Here is a 22,388-nt window from a genome sequence, read left to right as displayed (position 1 = left end):
TGAAATTGTAGCAATCTATGTAATTCAAGTTTATGAAGAAAAAATGTTTTGCCATATATTTTCAGTCAAAGATTTTTCTTACCATAATTCAAACTGTTTCTGTATCACTTAATATAATTTCAAATAAATTATTATTATAAAATCGTGAGATTATAATGGAGAGACACAACATCTTGTAACGTACACCTATTAGAAGGTGAATCCGCCCCTTTGCGCAATCAAGGTGGAATGTCCCCCAGCTAGCTCAGTGTGAGGGGTCGGGGCCCTTAACCCTTGTCCACCTCGATGCGGGGCGGATGTTACAATCATCTCTATCTTCCATCCATGCACACGCCTCGGAAGAAGCCCACCCTACCTTGGACCGCTCGATAATTTCGGCCTTCATCAGGTCCCCTTTATCTCCGCTCCGCCTGACTCCTCTTACCTACCCTGTCGTCATCCTTCCCCTCCCCAACCGATCAAATTAGCACACCATATTTACTTTTTCCTTTTTTTTTCAATAAAACATTTTAATGATAAAAAAGCTTACGGTCTATACTAACAAAATTTAATCAAATGATTCCTAAAATTCAGGCTTTGAGTTTTACACAGATTTCCTATGCCGCACGGATTACCATAAGTGTGCTTATAACAAATAAAGGTTTTACATCTAAACTCCACATACGCAAACTATTACATATAATATCATCATCAAACATGCATATGTATATGTATAATTTTCTAGCCGGTAGCAAACAAAAAAAATTATTTCCAATTCCAAAAAAAGAAATTTAAATTAAACAAAAAAAAAAGAAGGACATGCGTCTTAAGGATACAAAAAAAAAGCTGTACATTCCTTGACCTCAATAAAAAACATGTATATCATACTGATTTTCATCAAATCGTATCACACCCTAACAAAAACGTTTGCATACAACTACATAAAACAAAGTTTTGTATGTACAAAAAGAAAACTTTAAACAAAATGTCGGGGGCACAATGAATGCACCGTTATAAGGTAAATTCTTGTCCATGAATTTTTGGACTTTGGACAAAAATTACAAGATATGATAATTTATACAAAAAAACCAATTATACAAACATATGAATCCAATACATATTAATATAGGGATATTCTCTTTTTATATAAACCAAAAATGTATGTGGTAACGTATTAAATAACTTTCATCTTCTTACGGGCCTATCAGTCGCACAAAGTACCCCAAACGACTTCACACTCAATCTTGAGTAAAAATTTTCAGCCACCTCAAACACCCTAATGCCTACCTAAAAGAGCTCTTTTACCACGGCGGAGGTGATTTGTTGGAAGCGAAAAGCATGCATCTGCCTCGGCGCAAAAAAAAAAGACTTATTGTGCTTGAATTTACCCGTTTGGTGTATTTTCCTTATGTCCGACCTCCAGACAACCGTTTACACAATTCGATATTTTCTAACCCTAGTTATGACAAGTATTTATTAAAATATAATCGTCTACTAGCGAAATTGTGGAAATGGTTCCGCAACCCTAATTAATAAAAAAATGGTTTAATAAATATATGATCGCCTACTGGACTGCTTTAGCTTTATGCCCTTCCGGTTTTGTATATTTCGGATGCTCTGCAATGACATTTATACCACGGTCGCAGTCTCGCTGCTAAAGTCCATACTGGTGACGCAATTGGTATTGTTGTAAAAAAAATAGTCTCCCTGGCGCTGACGAAGCTTTTGTTTGTTTGGAGATGGTATGTTCCCTGTAGGAACAAAAGTTACATTCACCATTTGGGCGCACGTTGAAGCTGTTGAATGCTTCCACGCCAATTGGGCGTTCCTGACCATGAGGCCAGTTGACCGGGCGCGCCGGTATTAGGGTGGTTGTGACACACTCACGAATTAATTTCAAAAAAATAATAAATTTACAAAAAAAATTCTTTTAGAGAAATGGAACTTCGGAAGAAAATTACTGGAATTTCCTCTAATTAAACTACACCCACATACGCATTATGTTGGGTCAACATTATTCCAGAATTGGTGGCTGTAATCGCCGAACGTGAACCCCGAATTGGCGCGGAAGAATTTCACAGATTACAAAAAAAAAGGATTTTGTTCACTTCAGACTTACCCGTTTAACTCACTCCTATCTAAATAAAATGCCAAGCGGTCAAGACTCCACAAAACATTGACAGGAAAGCCCACAGTGCTGGGTTAGCTGGCTGCCTCCGCTTCTCGCCTCCGCCAAAATCTATTTCTGGTTACCTCCATTCACCTGCCATACCATTATTGCCACAAACTAACCAGCCATTCGGCCGCACTAAACTTTGCTTAAAATTTCTTTTGTAACACGCACTACTTTCTAGTCCGTTTTTGGACTTCGCGGGGTTTTGGACTTCACAGGGAAACCTATTGTCACCAAAAAAAACTTTTTATTTTAAAATTTAAAATCACCCGCGTACTGCCAACTTGCTTGTCTTTTTCAATATGTTTGATCTTCTTGCCCTACAGTTACCCCTTTTTATATCGGTAGAATCGATCACCGATACCGTTTTCCTTTGCCGTTTTTCTATTGTCATATTTTCTTATACATATATTCAATCGCAACCATTATAGCCCTATATCTCTCCCTTTCCTTATTATCGCTACACCCTTAACTACCATCTGGCAACCTCTGAGCAGAGCTTTTCGGACTTCTCGTTGGTGACTTTCCGAATGTTTCCTAGCAATTGCCAATTCTCTTGTTTATTTACAATTTTACAACTTATTCGCGTGTGTTTCTTTTTTTATCAAATTTTGCATGTAATCTAGTGAAAAATATTAGAATAATTGTGCACCCAGTGATTTCCCGGTCTGCAGACCTTCGCCATGGCCTATAGCTGCGTTGATCTTCCGGCGGCACCATTGTGATACATCAAAGTAAATATTGTGAGTTCTGGTCCATAAAAACTATGATTTATCTTTACAAACTTAAATTCGTAATCTAATAAAGATGTCTTTATACGAAATATTCTCGTGAACTTTTCTTGGAAGAAATCTTCACATGGTTAAGTTTATGCGTTCGACCAATCCTACGATCTCATTAGACCGTGAACTATTGCTTGATAAAAAAATATTTCTGGATATTTGCTCTGGGATACCCCAGTTTGCTCGATTTGTTATGCCTCCTCTTCGCTAGGAATTACTCTGTATTTATTATTGATTTAACCAACAGCGTCTAAAGTGTCTCTATTATAGATGCGATCATTCAGTCATTACGCTTCCGCCATTCATCATATACGATCTTCGAGCGGGACCAGGTAGGTTCCAGCCCCAACGCGGGGAACACCCACACCCTGACAACGTCTCCTGCCTCGAGAGCTTAGTCGGGCATATGTTACGGGAAGTATAGATAAAGACATAAATATGTGTGTAAGAACTCGTACTTTTTGGTTTCTTTCTAGGCAACTGCGTACGGGTACTTATTGGGGACGTCTTTCCCGCCGACTTGACCCTCATCGGCGGGGGTATTACGCAAGTATTGAATATATTGTTTTACATAGTTGATTACATTTTGTATTTTTTTCCAGGTGAACGATTTCGGCTGTTTAGTATTAAGATATAATATAGTTTTAGGTTACTTAGCTTTAAGCTATTTAGCTTTAAGTCATTCATTTATTTCGCATACAATTATTTAGTTTTAAGTTATTTACCACTTAATTATTTAGGGTAAGCTAACTAGTTTTAGTTTAATTAGTAATACGTTATTTAACATTACGTCTTTCAGTATTAGATCCTTTAGCATTAGGCCCTCTAACATTAGGTCCCTAACTTCCCAGTTCTTTAGGTTTCGGTTATTGTTTAAGATCCTTCGCGTGCCAGGCACCCAAACTCTTCCCCGCCAATGACTCTAATAGGTACATGTTGTTCCCTAATGCCCTTGAAATTCGACACTTTGTGAACTTGCGACAAAATTTCGAATTTACATTCTGTTTAAAGTCGCTAAGTACAAAGTTACGTTTATAGATTTCCTGACCAGGTTTGAACTGTATTTCGCGGACTCTTTTATTGTAGCGAACCGCGTTTGTCTCGCATGCTTCGTGCAAATTTTCTTTTATCCTTTCGCGCATTAACCTTAATTTATCACTATGGTCGAGAAAGAAGACTTCATTATCGCTCATGCTATCCAATTTCCGTGCCAATGCATAGTCTGCCCCGTTCGTGAACATATTGAAACCGAACAGCGCGAAGTATGGCGACACCCCTGTTGCGGAACGAACTGCACAACGAAGTGAACATTCTATCTCAGTTAGATATAGGTCCCAATCCCGATGGTCGTTCTCTAGGTAGGATCTAATAGCAGCTAACACAGACTGATTCGCCCGTTCAGCAGCATTCGACTGCGGTGAATAAAAAGCTGTTTTTAAATGTTTAACTCCATAGGCTTCTAACAGTTCCGAGAATTGTTTGGACATAAATTGTTTTCCATTATCGGAATGTAATATTTCCGGAACCCCAAATTTGTGAAAGATTTCACCGGTTAGAAATTTAACCACATTGCTTGCAGTAGCTTCACGCATCGCCTTTAAAAAGATAAACTTAGAAAAGTGGTCAACGACGATGAAAATAAAACAATTTCCACGTTTAGACCTCGGGTATTTGCCTAAGAAGTCGACATATATTTTCTGAAATGGCCGGACTGTTACTACCTCTTTACCGATCCCTGGCTTCATAACCGCATTACAGGGTTTTGTCTCTTTACAAGTTTGACATTCCCGCACGAAGTTGCGAACCTGTACCACCATGTTAGGCCAATAATGCAACCTCCTTAGCCGATGCAACGTCTTCGCCATACCCCCATGCGCAGCTATTACTGGGCAATGTGCATTTTCAATGAGAGTTGAGGTCAACGCCTCAGGGACCCACAACTTCCATTCATTTTCTCCTAATTCTACGTTTTTCGACAAAAACTTTTTAAAAACCATGCCGTCTTCTACCTTTAGATCAGGCAGCCTTTCCTTGTTGTTTTCTATCGTATCAATTAGTTCTTTGTATTCTTTGGATTCAAATTCGACCGTATCCATGTTGCCTATGGGGGATTCTGTAATCTCTTCAATGCAACGAGAGAGCGTGTCAGCCACTATATTATCCGAACCTTTACGATGTTCTATCTCAAAATTGAAAGCTTGTAGCTGTAGTGACCACCTAGCAAGTCTCCCATTCAAATCTTTTAACGACATCAACCATTTAAGACTAGCATGGTCAGTCACAATTGTAAATGGCATTAAATCTATATACGGTCGAAATTTCTTGACGGCCATCACCGCTGCAAGACATTCCTTCTCCGTCGTGCTATACTTCCTCTGGCAATCATTAAATTTTTGCGAATAGTATGCGATGGGTTTCTCCGCCCCATCGCTTTCTTTTTGGTACAGTACTGCTCCCAGACCGTAGTCAGATGCATCGCATTGTACCCAAAATCTTTTTGCAAAATCAGGATGCCTAAGTACCGGAGCGCTCGTCAGAGCTCTTTTCAAGCTATTAAATGCTTCAATAGCTTCTGCAGACAATTCAAATTTCTTACCTTTCTTCAACGAATCGGTCAAAGGCGCAGCCATTGTGGCGAAATCTTTTATAAATCTCCTATACCATCCTGCAGTTCCGAGGAAACTGCGCACCTCTTTTACCGTTTTTGGAACAGGGATTTTCTGTATTGCTTTGACCTTCTCAGGATCTGTCTTTAACATCCCGCCTCCTACAATATAACCTAAATATGGCAATTCTTTAAAACAAAATTTCGATTTTTTTAATCCAATCGTAAGGTTCGCGTCTCTTAAGCAGATGACGACTTCTTGTAAAATTCGGAGATGTGAGTCAAAGTCAGGAGCGATGATTAGTAAGTCATCCAAATAGATAAAAACATTTGACTTTAATCTTTGTGGAATGACACGGTCCATTAGGCGACATAGTCTTTGGGCAGCGTTGCACAGTCCAAACGGCATAGTTACGAATTGATAGAGTGGGCGTCCAGGCACAGTGAAAGCGGTATAGGGTTTGCTCTCGTCGTCTAGTTCGATTTGCCAAAAAGCAAATTTTAAGTCGACGCTACTTATAAAATGTGTGTCGTCGATGCGACTTAATATTCCTTCTATGTTTTGTAGGGGGTATGCATCTTTTACCGTGACGGCGTTTAGTTTACGAGCGTCTAAACAAAAGCGGTTTTTTCCCGGTTTTCTTACCACTGTTGTTCGGTTGCTCCACGGGCTTTCACTCTCCTCTATTACGCCCAACTCCAACATTTTGTCGACCTCTTCGTATACGATGGCTTGCATCGCCGGCGAAAGAGGGTAATGTCGCTCCTTAATCGGTACTGTTTCGTCGACCAACTTGATTATATGTTTTTCTAAGCTTGTGCGTCCCAAACCCGTGATCTTCATAGGTTCTGAAACCCTGGACTACCTTTTCCAAACGCTCTTTCTGCTCTGGCGTTAAACAGTGTAAGACACGACGTTCGTTCCTGTCTTCATCAGATACCAAATCTTGCTCTATTTTGTTAGATCTATTTCATTAACGGAAATAACTTCGGTGCCAGCTCGAAATTTCTCCAAAAATCTACCCCAAGATAAATCTTTTGTTCTAAATATGGACATAAAAAAAATGTAATTTTCTGTTCTACTGTATTGAACTTTACCGGTAAAGTTGTTTTGCCTAAGACATTATGTCGGCGGCCACCTGCAGTTTTGACAGAAGACACGTAACGTTCGATAGGAACTCCTAACTCTTCTACAAACTCCCGACAGCCACGGCCTAGAATACTGACGGAGGCGCCAGTATCTAGTAAGCCGCGTGTTTGTATGCCCATTATATCTATATCCGCATACACACGCGGGTCTGTGGTACTTATTTTCTTAATAGATGCCACTACCTTCTGTCGAAGTTTTTTCCTCTTTTTAAATCGTTCCCTTGCCTTCTGAATTTTACGCGAAACTGCCCGACGTCCCATGACAATGCCTTCTGCAAAAATTCTTTCCCGAGTTTCGAGGTATTTCCTAAGTCGCTCTTCATAGGAAATCGTATTTTCCTTCCTAGTATTTGACGGCTTTATGGTTTTCGTATTTTTATCAAAAATGCAAATTTTAGTTGTAGTTTCGGGTTCCCTATACGGTTCCGTGTTGGTTGACGCGTCTACTTTGACGAGGTTTGGGTGGAGCGCGATTCCCCCGTCACAACCGCGTTCCGCGAAGCGTTTCCCGCTGGGTTACACATTGGGCATTTAGGAGTGATGACATCCTGTTTGCCACACTTGTAACAAAAAATGCGTCGCTGAAGCGACATACATTCGGTGAAAAAGTGGCCGTCAGCGCCACAATTCCAGCATGAAACGTTTCTGCGAACGTTCGACTGCTTATTTGAAGACTGATGACGTATTTCCTCCACGGTGACTTGACCCTCATCACCGGGAGCAAAACGCTCATCATCTCCAGATGGGTAAACTTCATTCACATATTGTGTGCGTGGCGTAAAACTATTCAACGGCGTGCGGTCCACGCGCGGAAAGCATCGCTCGACCTCCTTGCATTCCATTCTTAATTGGTCTAGGGAATATGCCGAAATAGGGTAGACCATTTTAGCTAACGATTCGCGCAAGTTCCCTTTTACTAACCGTACTATCTCGTATTCGGGTATCGGATTTTTGAGTCGCGAACGTAAAATACCAACTGCGTGAAAATACTCGTCGATATTTTCTCCCGGCCTTTGCTTTCTCTCTGTCAATTCCCTGAGGATCTCGAAATCTGTACGTTGTGATGAAAATTGGCGTAGCAGCGCGAGCTGTAAACTCGGCCAATCGACTCTGCCGTGCGACTTTATATAAAGCCAGTACCACTCGCGTGCTTCGCCGCTCAACAATCGATGGAAATCGGGTATTATTTCATTCCATGTACACCCGTATTGACCTTTTAAGTATTCTAGTCGGAATATAAAATCTTCGACTGGCATGGCGTCGCGGTGCCCTTTAAAGTCTAGTCCCCATTTTTCTACCTTAATGTCTGGCCTGGACAATTCCCTTTCCCTTATTCCTGATGCTTCTTCACGTCCTGCAGGGATAGGTGCTGATTCCCTTTCTTCGACAATAAGAGGTTGACGAGCTGGTGGTGGATTATTGCGCATGTAGGCTGCTGTACTGAGCATAGGGTGATTGTTGTTTCTATTCACGTTATGATTCTTTGTATTAGCGTGTGTAGCCAAATCGCTGGAACGCCTAGAATCACGAGACTCGATACTTGAATTATGTCTTCGTCGCTTATTATTCCGATTCCGTACCCTATCGTTACCCCTTGCCGGCTCTAAGGCTGTACCCGTATTTGGAGTTGTCCTAGCTAATCCCGGTAAACTCTCACGAATTTCCGTCAGAATCGCTTGTTTCGCCTCGACCATCAATTCTTTTAGAATGGGTGCTAACTCATCCTTGATGCCACGAGGATTGCCTACAGACGCTCGATTTGGTTCGACAGTATTGTTAGTAATAGGTGGTGGAAATTTCAAGTTCGATGGTGGAACTTGTAATGGTTGCGGTTGCTCTTTCGGCACTTTCGGAACAGTACCGGTGCTCTTGTTTGCCTCAGCTGAAACGTTGGTTATGTTCGTTTGCCTATCATCCCCGCCTGCGGCTTGTGCTGTGCTACCGCTCCCGAATCGATCAGAAAGATCTATAAAAGTAGTGTCCTGGGAGTTCGCCATACTGGACGATTTTAGTTTATTTAATTGTTTAGTCTTGTATCGGGTGTTATAAGGTTCGAAGCGACCCATACGATTGGTGTTTTACACCTATCGCACAGTATTTCCCCCTTTGTTCCGCAAAAAAAAACCAATTCGATTATAAATCTGGTCGCAACAATTGTTTCAAAAAAAAATTTATATCAAAAAATTTATGGCATACATTCGCTCGTATTCGCGGATCAATTTAATCCAGAAATTATTTATAATTTAACTTCAATATCAAAATCTTTGACTTCCAATCGTTTTCAATGATCAGTTTCAACTATCTAATTTCGATATTTCCTCAAAGAAAATTATTTATAATTTGAATTTTATGTCAAACTATTTGACTTCAAATTGTTTTCACAAAAAAAATATTAATAATTTCAAATTTCACATACATAGGTTTGGGGGGGGGGGGGGGGGGGGGGGGGGGTTCAGATGACGTTCAGGCCTATCAAAGAAAAATTGTTTTGATGCTAGGAGTCATTGGAGCAAACACTTGCGTTCCTACGAGGGTGTATGCACTTCAGTATTTCAAAAAAAAATCAATATGTGGATGTGTTTCCAAATTCGTATACATTGTGCAACACAAGCTTTATGCAATCGACCGCTTGAGGTCATAATGTAAAAATTCCAAAATTTTGGGGCAACTTATTAACAAGAAAAAAACTCAATAAGGACTTCCTTTTATCTGAAGCTACAAAAAAAAAATGATTGTATTGTAATGAATCACAAGAAAAAATGTAAATTTAAGAAGATAAAAAAAATGCAAATAGCCTGCCACCCTAATGCGGCTATGCCATCTATGGGATATTGCTAGGGTTTGCCATCTGCTTCCAACTCCTGCATTTAAATTTTCGGATCAAACACCATGAATAAGTCACCGAAACAGGGTGTTGGTCGCATACGGCCAGCCCCGTTTACTTCGATGATTGCATACGTGAACAAAATATGTATATGTATATTTTAAAGATTGAAATATATTTATATGAAATGAGCTTTGCTATTACTAACGAATTAGATGTTGATTTCGAATTTCAAATTTGCTCATTGCCGGGCGCCTATTTCAATCAGCGGCGCTGCTGTACAATCCTCACGATAACATTTTTATTTCATCACCATTATATGTATATGGTACTAAAAAAAAATTCTTTTGTTTGGCCGCTATAATCACTATAGCGGCCCCCTCTCTATGCTTTCGATTGGGCGCCATTTATTATTGTAACGTACACCTATTAGAAGGTGAATCCGCCCCTTTGCGCAATCAATGTGGAATGTCCCCCAGCTAGCTCAGTGTGAGGGGTCGGGGCCCTTAACCCTTGTCCACCTCGATGCGGGGCGGATGTTACAATCATCTCTATCTTCCATCCATGCACACGCCTCGGAAGAAGCCCACCCTACCTTGGACCGCTCGATAATTTCGGCCTTCATCAGGTCCCCTTTATCTCCGCTCCGCCTGACTCCTCTTACCTACCCTGTCGTCATCCTTCCCCTCCCCAACCGATCAAATTAGCACACCATATTTACTTTTTTCCTTTTTTTTTCAATAAAACATTTTAATGATAAAAAAAGCTTACGGTCTATACTAACAAAATTTAATCAAATGATTCCTAAAATTCAGGCTTTGAGTTTTACACAGATTTCCTATGCCGCAAGGATTACCATAAGTGTGCTTATAACAAATAAAGGTTTTACATCTAAACTCCACATACGCAAACTATTACATATAATATCATCATCAAACATGCATATGTATATGTATAATTTTCTAGCCGGTAGCAAACAAAAAAAATTATTTCCAATTCCAAAAAAAGAAATTTAAATTAAACAAAAAAAAAGAAGGACATGCGTCTTAAGGATACAAAAAAAAGCTGTAAATTCCTTGACCTCAATAAAAAACATGTATATCATACTGATTTTCATCAAATCGTATCACACCCTAACAAAAACGTTTGCATACAACTACATAAAACAAAGTTTTGTATGTACAAAAAGAAAACTTTAAACAAAATGTCGGGGGCACAATGAATGCACCGTTATAAGGTAAATTCTTGTCCATGAATTTTTGGACTTTGGACAAAAATTCCAAGATATGATAATTTATACAAAAAAACCAATTATACAAACATATGAATCCAATACATATTAATATAGGGATATTCTCTTTTTATATAAACCAAAAATGTATGTGGTAACGTATTAAATAACTTTCATCTTCTTACGGGCCTATCAGTCGCACAAAGTACCCCAAACGACTTCACACTCAATCTTGAGTAAAAATTTTCAGCCACCTCAAACACCCTAATGCCTACCTAAAAGAGCTCTTTTACCACGGCGGAGGGGATTTGTTGGAAGCGAAAAGCATGCATCTGCCTCGGCGCAAAAAAAAAAAAAAGACTTATTGTGCTTGAATTTACCCGTTTGGTATATTTTCCTTATGTCCGACCTCCAGACAACCGTTTACACAATTCGATATTTCTAACCCTAGTTATGACAAGTATTTATTAAAATATAATCGTCTACTAGCGAAATTGTGGAAATGGTTCCGCAACCCTAATTAATAAAAAAATGGTTTAATAAATATATGATCGCCTACTGGACTGCTTTAGCTTTATGCCCTTCCGGTTTTGTATATTTCGGATGCTCTGCAATGACATTTATACCACGGTCGCAGTCTCGCTGCTAAAGTCCATACTGGTGACGCAATTGGTAGTGTTGTAAAAAAAATAGTCTCCCTGGCGCTGACGAAGCTTTTGTTTGTTTGGAGATGGTATGTTCCCTGTAGGAACAAAAGTTACATTCACCATTTGGGCGCACGTTGAAGCTATTGAATGCTTCCACGCCAATTGGGCGTTCCTGACCATGAGGCCAGTTGACCGGGCGCGCCGGTATTAGGGTGGTTGTGACACACTCACGAATTAATTTCAAAAAAATAATAAATTTACAAAAAAAATTCTTTTAGAGAAATGGAACTTCGGAAGAAAATTACTGGAATTTCCTCTAATTAAACTACACCCACATACGCATTATGTTGGGTCAACATTATTCCAGAATTGGTGACTGTAACCGCCGAACGTGAACCCCGAATTGGCGCGAAAGAATTTCACAGATTACAAAAAAAAAGGATTTTGTTCACTTCAGACTTACCCGTTTAACTCACTCCTATCTAAATAAAATGCCAAGCGGTCAAGACTCCACAAAACATTGACAGGAAAGCCCACAGTGCTGGGTTAGCTGGCTGCCTCCGCTTCTCGCCTCCGCCAAAATCTATTTCTGGTTACCTCCATTCACCTGCCATACCATTATTGCCACAAACTAACCAGCCATTCGGCCGCACTAAACTTTGCTTAAAATTTCTTTTGTAACACGCACTACTTTCTAGTCCGTTTTTGGACTTCGCGGGGTTTTGGACTTCACAGGGAAACCTATTGTCACCAAAAAAAAACTTTTTATTTTAAAATTTAAAATCACCCGCGTACTGCCAACTTGCTTGTCTTTTTCAATATGTTTGATCTTCTTGCCCTACAGTTACCCCTTTTTATATCGGCAGAATCGATCACCGATACCGTTTTCCTTTGCCGTTTTTCTATTGTCATACTTTCTTATACATATATTCAATCGCAACCATTATAGCCCTATATCTCTCCCTTTCCTTATTATCGCTACACCCTTAACTACCATCTGGCAACCTCTGAGCAGAGCTTTTCGGACTTCTCGTTGGTGACTTTCCGAATGTTTCCTAGCAATTGACAATTCTCTTGTTTATTTACAATTTTACAACTTATTCGCGTGTGTTTCTTTTTTTATCAAATTTTGCATGTAATCTAGTGAAAAATATTAGAATAATTGTGCACCCAGTGATTTCCCGGTCTGCAGACCTTCGCCATGGCCTATAGCTGCGTTGATCTTCCGGCGGCACCATTGTGATACATCAAAGTAAATATTGTGAGTTCTGGTCCATAAAAACTATGATTTATCTTTACAAACTTAAATTCGTAATCTAATAAAGATGTCTTTATACGAAATATTCTCGTGAACTTTTCTTGGAAGAAATCTTCACATGGTTAAGTTTATGCGTTCGACCAATCCTACGATCTCATTAGACCGTGAACTATTGCTTGATAAAAAAATATTTCTGGATATTTGCTCTGGGATACCCCAGTTTGCTCGATTTGTTATGCCTCCTCTTCGCTAGGAATTACTCTGTATTTATTATTGATTTAACCAACAGCGTCTAAAGTGTCTCTATTTTAGATGCGATCATTCAGTCATTACGCTTCCGCCATTCATCATATACGATCTTCGAGCGGGACCAGGTAGGTTCCAGCCCCAACGCGGGGAACACCCACACCCTGACAATCTTAAATGTTTTTTAAACTACAAAGCAAACCAAAGTCTGTATATTGTATATGGTAAAAGGTGCCGGCTAAGAAAAAAAGTCTAGTTGACTGCTAACGCTCCCAAAAATATCGAGAGAGGTGTCAAAAGATGCGTATTGACCTTGACAACAATAATGCGAAGGCGGAAAAAAAAAATTGTGTCTCTGTCCGAAGATATTTGCAGTTGAAGTTTACACGTGCATTAATTTACAATAAATCCTCTATACATAATCTACGCATTTACATATGTTCCATCCTATGAACTAGATTATTTCTGTCAAATTTTCAAGTTTCTGATTTTTTTCATACTTCCAATTAGAAACTACTTTTTTGTAGGAAAAAAGTCGGGTAATTCTATACGACAGCATGACACTGCTAATACTCGTCCAAAAATATCAAGAGGTGTTCTGCATTGTGGCTCTCGTCCGCGCTTATAAAAAATTACGCTGGGTTGTTCAACACCGCTTTGGAGACCAAAACTATACCCCTCAAAACACTTTTACTCACAGTTTTTTTTTTTTTTTGTTAGTGCACAAAGTCATCAAAATTACCACAACCACATGAAAATTTTCAAATTATTTCGCAAATATCTTTTGACATACCCAAAATTTATTAGCTCAGCTTTCGGATTCGCGATTCTGGATCCAAAACGCGTCTTTTCATATACCTCTTGCCATTTTTGGACTTGTATTAAGAGTGTCATGCTGTCGTATAGAATTACCAAAAGTCGAAATCTCTAAATCTCCGATTGATTATTTATTTACCAATTAAGAGTTAAGTACCATAATTAAAAATCTCATTATGTAAATGAGGACTAGGGAATCGAGTCTCGAGTCCCGGGCCTCCCAAGCCATTTGGCCCTTCCGAAATCCCGAGACTACATTTTAAAAGTTTGGTTTTTAAGTTTCAATTTCAAACCATAGGAAATCCTCATTTATTTGTAGAGTACACCTTCTTTATATCATATTCACACAGCACCAAATGCGTCATTTTGGGCGAATAAAATCCGAATGCGACGCATTTCCTCAAACAAATCGCATTTCCGTTATTACTTATTTGAGCGGCCTCCATCGCATTCGGCCTACAAATGCAATCCACACACGCTTTTCACATATTTTGACTAAAAGAAATCCGGTAAGCCGGTTAATAGCCGGTTCCACTAGTTTTTTAAAGCCAAACTGAATTTTCGTTTTAAAATTTTTTGTTATAGAACAAAGTGGCACAGTTAAACTGTAGTCAAATTTAACCAGAGTTTAAAGTTGCACTGAAAAACCGGGCATAAGTCTGAAGTTCTGAGAAAATTCATTGAGGCGCGGAAATTATTATTGGGCGCCTTCAGCCAACACAAGTATTGATAAATTTTTTATTTTGTTGGGATCTTACGTCAAATCAGCCATCATCTGGTGGCAAAATCCTGAGCCAGATAAATAATTTTGCATGTAAATGCAACAACAACGATTTGAGCCAGATAATTTGTTACTTCTTTTTAGTTTGGCAACGCTGCCTTTAATAAACCTACTTTTTCAAAACTAGATGTCGCTGCTTAGCCTTTCGCCGTATGAGTTAAATGAAAAACAGCGGCGACATCTGCCTATCACATTTCACGTGTGCGAAAATTTCCCGCCATCTGCTTCTCAAGTCCCTCAATGATCCAGAGCATTCCCGTGAGAATTGAGCGTGAGCCGGAGCTGTAAAACTCACTGGAAGACGGCAATTGTAATTCTATACGACAGCCTGATAATACGTGTCCAAGAACATTGTTTGGCAGCTTAAAAGAGGTTATGTTGCGAATAGAGTGGAAGGAAGTGAAATAGGCAGTCGAATGACATACATATAACAAAAACGCCTTATATATTCTATATATATAAATTCGTAAGGATTTCTCACTTTAAAATTTGAGCTAAATAATCTAAAGTTTTTTTCATAGTGTACCTATACCAAGTGTGTCAACTAAGCGATAAACGTGAAAACTACAAACAGCCTCGCTCACCTGATGCAAATCTCAGGTCTAGAGTTGCATTTTTGGTACGTAAGAGTACTTCAAGCTGAGTTGCATTTAATAGTTAAATAAAACTTTGTAGTATTTACAGATGTAATAGTTGCATATTTCCGCGGAAATAAGAATACTAGATTTGTAGCCTGCAACAATGCGGAAACATACGGAAAGCAAAATTTATTTAAATTAGAGTCAAAATATAAAGCGCCACACGTGTAACATGGAAAAATTTCACTTCTAAGGCTGTTTACACAAATGCATAAGGGCAAAATTATATAAAACGCTTTGGTCACTTCAAAAGCATATATGACACTACTTTATTTTTGCTTGGATTTCAAGCTAAAAAAACTAACGAAACTTTATCGGAACTTCAAAACACAAAAAAAATTTCTATCATGAAAAAGCGAGGCCACTATTCCCCCATAATTAGCGAGTTTGTCATGTTTTTGTTTATGTTTTACATTTTATTTTTACATTAACATTTTTAACAATAAAAAAACGCAAATAACACGCGCAAATTATTTCTTTCTCTAATGGTTCACTTTTTTCACAAGAAACCTGATTCTAATTGTGTTTTTATCACCAAATTTTCAAACTAAAAAAAAAACTTTCATTTGTCTGAAAAAAATAAAGAAAAAACGGCCGAATGTCAAAAAAACCTATCGAAAAACAAACTGGCTCGTTTGTTTTTAATGAAAGGTTGTATTTTTCTTGTATTTCGTTAGTTTTTTGAAATATAGTTTAGCGTAGGCACGCAACCAAAGCATTTATGTAAATTTTTCGATACTTCGCCCGACAGATGAATTAATGAATGCAACACAACCAAAGCGTCTGTTTAAATCCGCCTTAATTTTTGTAGCTGTGAAAGCCTCCTGCAAATATAATGGTGCTGTAATTGCAAACAAATCAAACTCCTATATGACGCTTCTTTATTTTTTATGTATTTTTCTTGTATTTTCTCTTATATTTTTTGTCTAGCGAGCCAATAAGGTTTCAATACTGGTGAAAGTATGTGAACTATATTTGAAAAAACTAACGAAATACAAGAAAAATTCAACGTAGTTCATTAAAAACAAACAAGCCAGTTTGTATTTCGATAGGGTTTTTTGACATTAGGCAGTTTTTTCTTTATTTTTTCTGACAAATGAAAATTTTGTTTTTAGTTTCAAAATTTTGTGCATAAAAACACAATTAAATTCAAAGTGTAAATTGTGTGTGCAAATGAGTTTTCAATAAGTGTACATTTTTCAGTTTTCATAGTGAACTTGGGTACAGAAATTCAAATTAAAAAGTTTTTCACAATAATTTGAAAAACTACGTTTTCTCTGCTTTTTACAATTAAAGGAGTAACCCTCCGTAATAAATTAAACTTTTAATGAAAACCAATAACTCTGAACTGAACACTTTTCGCCATGATATAAAATTACAATGCTGTGGAACAGGAGCAACACTTTTGTGACTACATAAACCCTGTTTCAATCTTTTACGTCTCTGCACAGAACCCTAATTGAACTTTTTCAACCGAAACAACAATGACAACCCAGATTTTCCCGTTATGCCCACTTAAGCGAGTGCCTGTCAGAAAGAAGTCAACACACTTGTACTTGTACACTATGCTAGTTACCTCCGTCTTGTAGGGTAGGTATATTAAAGGCCGCGTTGCCAACCTAAAAAGAAGTAATTAACAAATTATCTGGCTCACAAATTGAACCAGACTTCTATCTGGATTTATCTTGCTCAAATCGTTGTTGTTACATTTACATGCAAAATTATTTATCTGGCTCAGGATTTTGCCACCGGATGATAGCTATAAATTGTAAGTCGTTCAAAAGATATTAACAAAAAACCGAAAAATGACCCCGGGTCCCTCCGAAATCGGGGGTGGGGTCCATAGTATTTTTGCGCAGAACATCTTTCTGCGTTGGAGGCCTTCGGCCGCGTTTATAAAAAATTACCCTGGGTGGTTCCAACACCGGTTTGGAAACCAAAAATATGTCCGCGCAAAACACTTACGTTGACAATTTTTTTTGTGAGTACAACAACATTACAACAACCACAAGAAAATTACTAACTTCAACTGCAAATATCTCCGGACAGAGATACAATTTTTCTTTTCCGTTTTCGGATTATTCTTGTCGAGGTCAATACGCGTCTTCTAACACCTCTCCCTATTTTTGGAAGCGTTTTTGCAGTGACATGCTGTCGTATAGAATTACCATAAAACAATTAACAATAGCCGTGTTTTTTAACACGCGCGTATACGTTTCGTTTGCGCGTGTAAAAAAACGCGTATCTTCGCTTAGATAATGCTTAGGAGACCCATCTAGCGGCTGTGGTTAAATAACTAGCTACAGCAACAGGGTGTACCGAAAAGCGGAGACGCAACGCTCTGATGGCCATAGGGTATAACATATAGCTGAATCAGTTGCGATGAATTGTGGACACACATAGAATACATAGAATTAGTGTAGAGGGTGAAACAAAGACACATATTTCAGTTACATCTGAGTATAATGCGTATTGAAATTTAGTAGGACAAAATTTATGCGCAGCAATTTCAGAGGTGTATTTATAGTTTGTCCCTTAGCAGTCAATATAAAGTTTAAGCGTAAACGGATATACGCGTGTTAAAAAACACGGCTAATATATGTAATAACAAACAACAAGAACAAATTTCCTAATCATCTTCCCTTCAAAAAACGCGAGTACTCCATAAATAGTGTAAGGAATACTACTTTAGGAGTATAGGAGTGTCCCAAAACTAATCTGTATTCATACAAAAAATGTGCTCCAATTAACTTTGCGATGTCCTAGGAGAGGAGTAGGGGCTCCCACTCTCGCTTTGTTTGTGAGTATTCCATAGAGTACATACGTGAGAGTAATTTCCAAAGTACTTCTACTGTAGTACTCCATTGAGCACCCACAGAGGATCATTTGCAAAAGTACTAAAGAGGAATTGTGTCGGAAAGAATTATCGGAGTTAATTTAATTTAAAATGAAAGTAAATGAAGGGGGGCAATACCACTTTTATATTTATACTACGAATATTCTTATGTTATTTAGCATTTGCGTGAATAAAGACACTAATATTTCTCTATACTAGCCGTGTTTTTTAACACGCGTATATCCGTTTACGCTTAAACTTTATATTGACTGCTAAGAGACAAACTATAAATACACCTCTGAAATTGCTGCGCATAAATTTTGTCCTACTAAATTTCAATACGCATTATACTCAGATGTAACTGAAATATGTGTCTTTGTTTCACCCTGTACACTAATTCTATGTATTATATGTGTGTCCACAATTCATCGCAACTGATTCAGCTATATGTTATACCCTATGGCCATCAGAGCGTTGCGTCTCCGCTTTTCGCTACACCCTGTTGCTGTAGCTAGTTGTTTTACCACAGCCGCTAGATGGGTCTCCTAAGCATTATCTAAGCGAAGATAGGCGTTTTTTAACACGCGCAAACGAAACGTATACGCGCGTGTTAAAAAACACGGCTACTATAGTATGTATACATAAAGGCCAAATTAAACTTCCTTAACCCTAACGCCATAGTCGTAAACATACCCATATCCATATCCATCTCCAATGTGATCGATTAATGGTGCCTTAACCTAAAAATCGTGAAAATTTCATAAAAATGAAGAAAATGCAAACAAATTACAAACATATTCCACAAAAAATAAGTCTCTTAGTCAAAACGTATCCAAAACAATAAATAAAATATACAAAAAGTTAATAAATTCACCAACTCAAATATTTTTAGGTTATGGATATGGCGAAAAACCAAAAACCAATTGGTTTGCTATGGTATGGTTATGGCGTTAGCGTTATGGTATGGCACCATTAATCCATTACATTGATTTCCATAAGGTAGGTTCGATCAGTCGTTTTATCTGGTTTTGGTTTTATGGGTATAAGTCACCATTAATTCGCCCTTAAAACCAGTGCGCGGTTGCATTTTATCAGAGTTGTCATAGTAAAATTTTATTATCAGTTATTTGTATGCAATATTTTACTTTTGGCAAATCTGTTCGATCGTCATCGTGTCGTGATCACGGTCGTTGATCGGTTGATCGGCTGAAGGGGGTCCGCAAACGCATTGCAAGGGAGTATTAGCCGTGTTTTTTAACACGCGCGTATACGTTTCGTTTGCGCGTGTTAAAAAACGCCTATCTTCGCTTAGATAATGCTTAGGAGACCCATCTAGCGGCTGTGGTAAAACAACTAGCTACAGCAACAGGGTGTACCGAAAAGCGGAGACGCAACGCTCTGATGGCCATAGGGTATAACATATAGCTGAATCAGTTGCGATGAATTGTGGACACACATATAATACATAGAATTAGTGTACAGGGTGAAACAAAGACACATATTTCAGTTACATCTGAGTATAATGCGTATTGAAATTTAGTAGGACAAAATTTATGCGCAGCAATTTCAGAGATGTATTTATAGTTTGTCTCTTAGCAGTCAATATAAAGTTTAAGCGTAAACGGATATACGCGTGTTAAAAAACACGGCTATTGTTAGAGTCACTGTTTACTGTATAGTTTGGCAGCTTAAATTGAGGTTATGTTGCGAATAAAGTGGAAGGCAGTAAAGTAGGCCATTGTGAATGAAAACTAAGTGTGATATCTTCCGCATAGACGTCAAAATTCCAAAATGATTGGATCACCTGATTTGTAATTGACTATCGCTATCTCATTCTGCATCTCTTTCTATCACCCTCTGAGGATATGCGCCGCCATATTGAACACCCTGTCAAAGCGCTAGAAAGTAGCCATATTGAACATCCTGTCAGGCAGTTGCCAGATAAGATATCACACTTAGTTATCATTCACAATGAAGTAGGCAGTCGATTGACATATAGTGAAGGAATGATGTTCGGAGTTTTTTCAAAATATGCCCAAAATCCTGAATTACAAAAGGGAGTGTACTCAAGTACGAAAATTAAAAAATTTATTTAGGTTTTGCTGCTTTTTTAGCAGGTAATTTTCATTTTAAAAATGTGTAATTTCTACTTTCGATGGTTAATAAAACACCAGAAAAGTCCGGTTAATTATCTTAATACTTTATTTTTCGGTCGTCAATCCAATAATGAACCGGAAGTCCACCATCATTGTGAATGATAACTAAGTGTGATATCTTCTGCATAGACGTCAAAACAAAGAGGATAAATATAATAAGAGCCGTCACTCGTTATTTTTTAGGCATTTACTCAATGTAAACTTTGAGGTAGTCGCTACTTTTTTTTTGGGCGAGATGTTTATAAATGTCTTGTATACATTTTCATGGGGTATTTGTGTTTATTTTTTCGACTGTATTTAATTAATTATTTAATTCTCTTTCCAAAAAACACGTTTGCATAAAGTGACAACACCGCATGGATAAATGGAAGGCAATTCAAAAATGTCCCTCATAAAACAAAAGTAGCGACTACCTCACAGTTTACATCGAGTAAATGCCTAAAAAATAACGAGTGACGGATCTTATTATATTTATCCTCTTTGGTCAAAATTCCAAAGTGATTGGATCACCTGATTTATATTAGACTATCGATGTCTCATTCTGTATCTCTTTCTATCACCCGCTGAAGATAGGCACCGCCATATTGAACACCCTGTCAAAACGCTAAAAAGTAGCCATATTGAATATCCTGTCAGGCATTTGACAGATAAGATATTACACTTAGTTATCATTCACAATGTCCACCATCTTCTCTTTTCTTCCTTTAAAGTGATGTATTTTTGTTTATTCTATCAATTAGTTGACATGGTTGCATTTATTATCTTACAAATGTAATATACAACCCAATGTTCATTATATTACTTATTAAGCTATTGCATAGATTTTATCGCGGGCTTGGCGACTAAATAAAAAAAAAACCGTAACGGATATTTGTCAAAAAAGGAGCCATATTGAACATCCTGTCAGGCATTTGACAGATAAGACATTACACTTAGTTATCATTCACAATGTCCACCATCTTCTCTTTTCTTCCTTTACAGTGATGTATTTTTGTTTATTCTATCAATTAGTTGACATGGTTGCATTTATTATCTTACAAATGTAATATACAACCCAATGTTCATTATATTACTTCTTAAGCTATTGCATAGATTTTATCGCGAGCTTGGCGACTAAATAAAAAAACCGTAACGGATATTTGTCAAAAGGTTCGGTGTTAGCAACAGGCCAAATACATAAAATTGGATCTCTATCATAAACAGCGGTGGGCACCACTACATTTACACGGTTACCAAATTGAGAATGGGTTAGTAAACACGAACGCGTAGCGAGCACGAAAGCAAAATCAATTATTTATTTAGTTTGATTTCAATCATTGTTTACTATATAGTTTGGCAGCTTAAATAGAGGTTATGTTGCGAATAGAGTGGAAGGCAGTGGACTAGGCAGTCGAATGTCATATAATGAAGGAATGGTGTTCGGAGTTTTTTCGAAGTTAACAAAAAAAATGATAAAAGCTTTAATATAAATAAAACTATTGTTTTAATAACAACAAAAATACCTTATATATTCTATATACATAAATTCGTAAAGATTATCTCACTTTAAAATTTTAGTTAAATAATCTAAAGTTTTTTTTTGAAACTCGAGTCGAGAACTGTGCGTGTGAATGTGCGAATTTTCACCGATCAGCTGTTAGTTGCGCTACTTGGTAAAATTTACAATGATTTCAATGCTTGAACGGTGAACACGTATCACATGCACTCTTTGGTACTCTGTTTTAAGCGCACGTGCGACACTTCCTCACCGTACGACCATCGAAATCAAACTAAAAGATCTGTCGTTGCTTTTCACGAAGTAGCCATTGTGCTATCGCTTATCGTATACATATATGGTCGCTTACAAGCCAACCTAATAAAACCGCACTGCGTTTTTTTAGCGCACGTAAACAACCGGCGTTTTTTGCCCTAACCCAAATAAGCATGCGTTGCGACAATGTAAAGTATGTGTGCAAGCGTCAAATCTAAATGTCACGCCCAACAAAAATTGGAAATCGAGTTAGGTTTTCACGCAGCAAATTCAATTTGAGTTGCTCTCATACAAGTTGAATGTGATAAGACATTTTTGACAGAAAATGACTTGCGTGCGTTTATATTAGGTTGGCTTGTTAGCAGGTACTAAGCTCATGCCCACCCCGGATCATAAAGTTAAAGTTAAAGTGAATGTTAAAGTTAAAGTTAAAAATAAAGTTAAAGTTAAAATGAAAGTTAAAGTTAAAGTCAAAGCTAAAGTTAAAGTTAAGGTTAAGGTTAAAGTTAAAGTTAAT

General features: G+C 37.9%; 1 protein-coding gene and 1 long non-coding RNA gene across 3 annotated transcripts in view; both read left to right on the top strand.

Annotated features, from left to right (window-relative positions):
- Positions 1-12,451: 12,451 nt before the first annotated feature.
- The window catches only part of rtet (major facilitator superfamily domain-containing protein rtet), a 93,653-nt gene continuing 83,716 nt past the window's right edge, over positions 12,452-22,388 (top strand). Inside the window, exon 1 of the mRNA XM_067759362.1 lies at positions 12,452-12,651. The gene's annotated coding sequence lies outside the window, so the exon portion shown is untranslated. The remainder of the gene's footprint in view (positions 12,652-22,388) is intronic.
- On the top strand, positions 14,791-15,718 carry LOC137237004 (uncharacterized). 2 transcript variants are annotated; one of them, XR_010948750.1, is made up of 3 exons: positions 14,791-14,957; positions 15,013-15,110; positions 15,176-15,718. It is a non-coding gene; the product is annotated as an uncharacterized lncRNA (long non-coding RNA). The 2 variants fall into 2 exon arrangements; XR_010948751.1 differs by having other exon boundaries at positions 15,167-15,718.

This window comes from Eurosta solidaginis, chromosome 1 (genome assembly GCF_040869045.1).
Source record: "Eurosta solidaginis isolate ZX-2024a chromosome 1, ASM4086904v1, whole genome shotgun sequence".
NCBI lineage: Eukaryota > Metazoa > Arthropoda > Insecta > Diptera > Tephritidae > Eurosta > Eurosta solidaginis.
Note: the sequence above shows the minus strand (reverse complement) of the source record. Positions and strands in the feature narration are given on the sequence as shown.